General features: G+C 41.0%; 1 protein-coding gene across 2 annotated transcripts in view; it reads right to left on the bottom strand.

The window, feature by feature from the left end:
- Window positions 1–7128, bottom strand: part of cdh13 (cadherin 13, H-cadherin (heart)) — a 157797-nt gene that overhangs the window by 116861 nt on the left and 33808 nt on the right. The gene's annotated exons all lie outside the window — the stretch shown is intronic.

Raw genomic sequence — 7128 nt, forward strand, 5'->3', positions numbered from 1 at the left:
TATATATATATATACATCCTTTTAAAAAGACTCATAAAATTAATTTGGCATACGACTGATGAATGAACACCTTTTTGTTAATGGGAATATTTTAAGATGGAGCAACTTTTGAAACTCAAAGCAGAAAATGAGAGGATTTTTAGAAAAGTAACAGGAAAAAAAGGTAAGACAATATAAGTGACTTTGAAATTAAGTATGTTCGTGCTATTACAGAGTATTTTGTTGAACCGTGTGTGTTTCATGTATTTCAGCATTATAACAAAATAGTTTAACATATTAATGTCATATTTCGGTCTGGGTTTAAATTAAAATTCATTATTCATGCATAATTTAATAAGCAGGATTTTAATAGGGAATAAACTGTAATGGCTAATAAGCTCTCTCTAAACCACGGGAAATAACATTCTTTACGGCCAAATATGAGAGTAAAAACATTGCTGATCTATCGATCTATCTATCCATCTATTCATCTATCTATCTATCTATCTATCCATCCATCTTCTACCGCTTATCTGGGGCCGGGTCGCGGGGGCAGCAGCTTTAGCAGGGAAGCCCAGACTTCCCTCTCCCTAGCCACTTCTGCCCGAGCCACCTCATCTGGCTCCTCTCGATGTGGAGGAGAAGCGGCTCGACTCTGAGCCCCTCCCGGATGACCGAGCTTCTCACCCTATCTCTAAGGGAGAGCCCGGACACCCTGCGGAGAAAACTCATTTCGGCCGCTTGTATCCGGGATCTCGTTCTTTCGGTCACGACCCATAGCTCGTGACCATAGATGAGGGTTGGAACGTAGATCGACCGGTAAATTGAGAGCTTCGCCCTTTGGCTCAGCTCCTTCTTTACCATGACAGACCGATACAAGGTCCGCATCACAGCAGACGCTGCACCTATCCGCCTGTCGATCTCTCGCTCCCTCCTGCCCTCACTCGTGAACAAGACCCCAAGATACTTAAACTCCTCCACTTGGGGCAAGATCTCCTCCCCGACCCAGAGGGGGCACTCCACCCTTTTCCGACTGAGGACCATTCTATCTCAGTCTATCTGGTCCTCAGTCTATCTATCTATCTACATATAATTTTTGACTCTGCTGATTTTAGGTCAAATATGTTCCACTGTTTGGCTCATAAATTTGTAAATCTGTTTCATAATAATGCCTCACCTGCCATGAAAATCACCACACATCACTGCCATGTTTGGATGTCACCTATATATTATATGTACCGTTCAGAGTTTTGCCTGTATGTTTTGTGTGGAGCAAGACAAGCAACAATAAATGTGATGTATTCCAAAGGTTTACAATTAATCGCTTGTGGGGGAAATTGAATTTAAGACCTACTATAGAAGGGCTTCGTAGATACAGATGATGTCACGGTTTAAACCCAGACTTTTTGAGCTTTTAGCCATAAAATATATTTATAGTGGACCATTATTAACAATCATGAGGGGCAATCCTGCAGGGAGATTTAAATAATTGATGGTTTTAGGAAGCATATGCATAAATATGCAAAACATCTTTGCGCCACATCCTGTACTTCTTCTATATCATGCAAGGGCTCCGACAATGGTTAATAGATGCATTTTTATCTATAAATGTTTCTCTTAAAAGGCAGAGAAAAACAGCATTTGTCATGTAGTGCGTGATGGTAGAGGACCCGAAAAAGCGGGAAGGCAGGAGAAGTGGGGTGTACTGAGCAAAAACATTTGCAGGGAAACTCTGGGAAAACTAAATCCAAAATATAAGTGCTACCAAGTGGACATAAGAATTGCTGCCTTACCAAAATTGTGTGTGTGTGTGTGTGTGTGTGTGCGTGTGTGTGTGTGTGTGTGTGTGTGTGTGTGTGTGTCAAATGTAATTGACTACTACATACCGTATCATGGTACATACTACAGTAATACTATGACTGTTCTAATTGATAAGTGATCTAAGAGTCACCAATTTACATAATTTGCTTTTATCAACTTAAAAAAAAATATGCAGAGACCATGGGCAGCATCCACGTCCCAAAACAACCCCTGGAAACTCAGTTCCGAGTTCGAACTGAGAGGAGAAGCAAGCACATTTTTTTCTGCTGTGGGTCTTTTTACATCTGTTTCCATTTAGTTACAGATAGATTTTAAAGTGCTGTTACTTGTCCACAAATCACTGAACAGTTTAGGCCCGGAGTGCCTCACTGATGGGTTTAAAGGTAATAAACCAGGTAGGACTGTGAAAAAGGTGGATCGATTGACTGAGGCCAGCTAATTGTGCCCCGAGTGCAAACTAAACTCTAAAATTCATGGTGAGGCATACTTTACAGACTAACGGTTTCTATTCATGCCCTTCAAAAACAAAGCCACTGCCACACTTGTAATTTTGAAAGGTATGATCCATTCGGTAGGCCAGTCTTGCACATATTTTCTGCATACGATATATATACAGTATACTATAGAATATGGAGTATATTTATGCATTCAAAATATCTTCCCGATGCAGCAGTGTTCTGCATACTAAGCTGTATCGCATCTTACTATCTAACACTCACCTCTTTTTTACAGTTTGATTTATTTTTCTGATGCTAAGCGTTAAAATGTGTTCCTTTTGACTGTGATTCTTTTGCCTGGTGTACACAGGAAAAACTAAATCCAAAACACAAAGTCCTGAAAACCACAAGAATCCAAAGTAACCAAAAAAACAAAAAACAACAACAACATGACGGAAACACATAACAGGCAGCCTGGTGGCCGCGCGTCTGCCTCACAGTACAGAGGTGCAGGGTCCGACTCTGGCTCCGGCCTTTCTGTGTGGAGTTTGCATGTTCTCCCCGTGCCTGCGTGGGTTTTCTCCGGGTACTCCAGTTTCCTCCCACATTCCAAAAACATGCGTGGCAGACTGATTGAACACTCTAAATTGTCCCTAGGTGTGAGTGTGACCACAGATGGTTGTTCGTCTCTGTGTGCCCTGCGATTGGCTTGCAACCGGTTCAGGGTGTACCCCGCCTACTGCCCGAAGACAGCTGCGATAGGCTCCAGCATACCCTTGGAGGACAAAGCGGATCAGAAAATGGATGGATGGATGGAAACACATTACAACGTGACAGCAACAACAATCATACGACGTTGGAAAGAAACCAGGGAACCAAATACAAGCAAACTGAAACAAGAAACACCTGGAAGAGACAAACGGTTGAGGGAGCAGATTGGTTAAGAGAAGGGACCCGCGTGACAGCAAAACCTGACAACGAAGGCAAAAAAGGCACATGAGGAAACAAAACCAAACACAATTAAAAAACAAAACAATACCATGAAAAATATGTTTCATGGAACATAAACATTTTAGAGAAAAATGGTGATTATTAGTTGATAGAAAAATCAACGATGAAAGAATAAACATAAATAAACAAATTAAAATGAGGAAAAAAAACAATGGAAAAATATTCTTTACCCCCATATTGGTTATTATTGGGCTGGGTTCCAAGTCTGTTTTGGGGGGCAATAACTGAACAGCACTTTTATTTATTTATTTATTTTTTATGTTCTGAGATTACAAACGGTCTGAGTGAAGCAGTGCACTCCCAGCGGATTCTCAAATGCATCTGTGATGAGGGAACAGGGATTTTGGATGCAACAAGCTCTAATGCTCACGGTCTCTGTTTTGGTAAAACAAATTTCCGCTTAAAAAAATAAAATAAAATAAGACATTTTTTGACCCGATCCGATTTAGAAGAAATAAAAATAACAGGGAAATCGGTGAAATACCGAGGTAAACCCATAAAAGATCAAGTTGTGATCACAAATGAAAAACTGGCAATAGTGTAGAACTGCCATAACCGAACCGCGGAGTAGCGAGGGGACAATGGATTAGAATTTAGCAGAAAAGTCATCTGGGCAAGGAAGATTCTACTCTTGCATTGCACCACTTTTTCATTCTATCCTCTTCCATTCATTTATGCATGACATCACACACCCTCTCGACCATCTGCTGTCCCACTGCAGACTCGATAGTACATCACACTTCACCACTGTGGAACCAAAAACATAAGGAGCAATGGCACGCACGCGCGCACACACACACACACACACACACACACACACACACACACACACACACACACACACACGAGTGAAATAACTATATTAGAAATTGGGCACATAGGCACATAGTATTTCAATTATTATTCTGTGCTGGATGCATCTAGAAGAGATGCATTGAATTCCAACAAGGGCAAAAAGGATGAAAGAATGGGGCCGACATCAGCATGCAGAGAATCTGACCTAGGGCATAAATAATCATAAGACTACAAAGTGAAAAGTGATGATCTGTTGAACTTCATATTCTGACTTGGGGCAGGGTGTAGAATATTAATAAAATGGACTGTAGATACAGTATTTAATAGGATTGCTCTCTCCACACAGAAATCATTTAGGAGCAACTTTTTCGATGCATACTTTCTGAATGGACTAGTTCACTCGAGTCAACTAAAATAACAGAAGCGTACTTGAGGAAGGAAAAAAAAAATATTTGCCTTTTCCGTCTAATTAGACATAAAACCAGGCTATGCTTTAGGAACTGTTGCCCTCTTTGAGTATTACAAATGATCCAGAATATTTGCGTTTTAGTGCTTTGGGGAAATGTGCGCGTGACGAAAATAAGAGACTGGTGTGTCGGTCTGTGACTCAGGCCTTGTGCACATCCAAACAGGGCTGGATTTCCAAACACTGAATCGTTTCAACAAACTTGCGTGTGCATTCGAAAATGTTGAAACAACATAGCATATACAGTATGCCAGGCCTGTGTGACACTGAAAAGCTGCCACAGGAAGTCACCCAAAACAGAGAATAAGAAACCTTGCCAAATAAACCAACTCACAACCTTGGCAGTGAATGTGAAATGAGGAAGGAAGGAGATATTTGTGTGTACTGAATTTGTGTGGAGATTCTGCTGGAAAAGACCAGCTATTATGCATCATTGCTGTTGTTAATGTTGGCTGTGTTCATGCACGGTCCTGCGAGAACTGCGTGCATGACGTCATCGTTTCAGGAGAGGTGTGAATGTGTTGTACCCATCGAAAAACGCATTGGCAGCGTTTTGAGATGTACCCACTCTGGGACGCAGTTTCCAAAATGATCATCTTCACACTCCCAAAATGCTGGCTGGATGAAATTCAGAAAGGATTACATAAAAAAAAAATAAAAAAAAAGCAGATACACTGAAACTTGTTTCTATGTGCAAGAAACTCCGTCAGACTCTTTTCTTCCTAACCTCATTCTCACAGGACTGCGTCAATTTATAACTTCAGGTGCTCATTACAAAAACAAATATTCTGCGTCACGTTTTCCTCCCCATTCTTGTCTTCGCTAAAATGAGCCTATTTTTCTTCAATACTTTGAAACCCGTTGGTGAGCAAAGCATTAACAACTCCCAACTGCTAGAAGACAGCATTTGCAGAAGCCAAATTATTGTTTGAAAAATTACAAACCAACGTAAGCTGCATTTAAGCGTACGTGACTTCAACTCAACTTTTAATATGAATTCATTCGCATTCAGTTCAAGCCGGACATGAACGGAAACTGTGAAAAGGATTATGCAGATGGGAGACTTTCCATTGCACTGTCATCTGCTCGTTTTTCATTTGGCTTGGTGTTCGTCTCCCGCTGCGGCACTGAAGTAGCCACCCTCTCCTCCTTTTTGCTGTGGAGAATTCAAATGAGTCGCATCTGCCGCTCATTTTCTGAAGGTCCCCGTGAAACTACTTTGTAGGAGATCCTCGGTGAATATTACTGATCACCTCCCAAACACTCCAATGAAAAGCATTTTATGTCACTATGTTATTAACATTTCATTTCCAAGCGTCTTCTTTTTTAGCTCAGGTTAAACATGAAAACAATGTTGCCTTGAAAATAAATACAGAAGAAAAATTTAAACTAAAAGTACTAAATAACTTCAAATTACGAATGAAACTGCCTTTGTGTGCCTCGATTAACATTGAACACAAAAACAACCCATTTAAAACAGAAGTGGAAACTTTATCAGGAACAAAACGTTTGTTTTCAGGGAAACAAGTTGAACTGTATTTTACATACTAAAAGGCGCACTGGATTATGAGGCAAACCTTCAATGAATGGCCTATTTTGTAATTGTTTTCATAAATTGGACGCACCGCACTATAAGACGCAATCTACAATGCATCCACTAGATGGAGCTACGCTCAAGGAAATGCCAACAGACTGTAGCAACGCCACTCGAGTGAAAAGCGACTCAGCAGTCCATAGTCCGCTGCTCTCTGCTGTGCGCGCGAGCACGTACGCACGTGGTTCAACCAATCAGCACCAATGCACCCCAGCCACAAATCAAAGAAGCTTTGAACAAATGACAACAGCTAAGATAGCTTAGCTGTTGAGTGGCGTTGCTACAGAATGATCAAATGTCAGTAAAACTTATTTAATAGAGCAGCGAGAGAGTTCACTTAACCAACAGCAAGTTATAACATTGACTCGTTAACACTGAACTGTCTTGCCGCTGCTCTATTTCCGTGTTCAACTGCTAACCCGATCGCCTTAAGTTTGAAATCAGCGTGTCCCTGGCAAGGAGCCATTTTGGGGTCGACATATTACGTGATAACAATACACAAGGCGCATCGATTTTAAGGCGCTGTGAGCTTTTAAGAAAATGGAAGGCTTTTACATACATGGCAATTTTCCGCGGATCCGCGGAAATCCGCCGTTTTATTTCTTAAATTGATCATTTTTGTGAATCGTCTAAATCCGTTGAGAAAATTTTAGGGGCGGTCAGGTACCTTATCGTCGAGTTTTCACGAGCTCTCCCGAACAGTCTCTCCGTTTTCCGTTTGTAAACAGCCCTGCGATTGGACGTGTATGAAAGCTTCAACTAATCAGATCACTGAAGGCATTATTTGTTGCGGAAGTCTTAGCTCGATTATAAACAGCCCAGCGATTGGTTAACTACAAGCGATTGGACCAATCAAATTGCATGTAACATATTGTTTTACCTGATTCATGGCGGCCTGTTCGTCTCGCAAATTCATTGTTCTGGGATCGTTTTGAGCGGAATTATGAAAATTTTGACGAAAGATCAGGAGTCTTCAATCCTAGAAATTGACTCAAACGTCAAGAATAAATTCCGATGGGACTGGC

The sequence above is a fragment of the Hippocampus comes genome, unplaced genomic scaffold (assembly GCF_001891065.2).
Source record: "Hippocampus comes isolate QL1 unplaced genomic scaffold, H_comes_QL1_v1.1 scaffold104, whole genome shotgun sequence".
Lineage (NCBI taxonomy): Eukaryota > Metazoa > Chordata > Actinopteri > Syngnathiformes > Syngnathidae > Hippocampus > Hippocampus comes.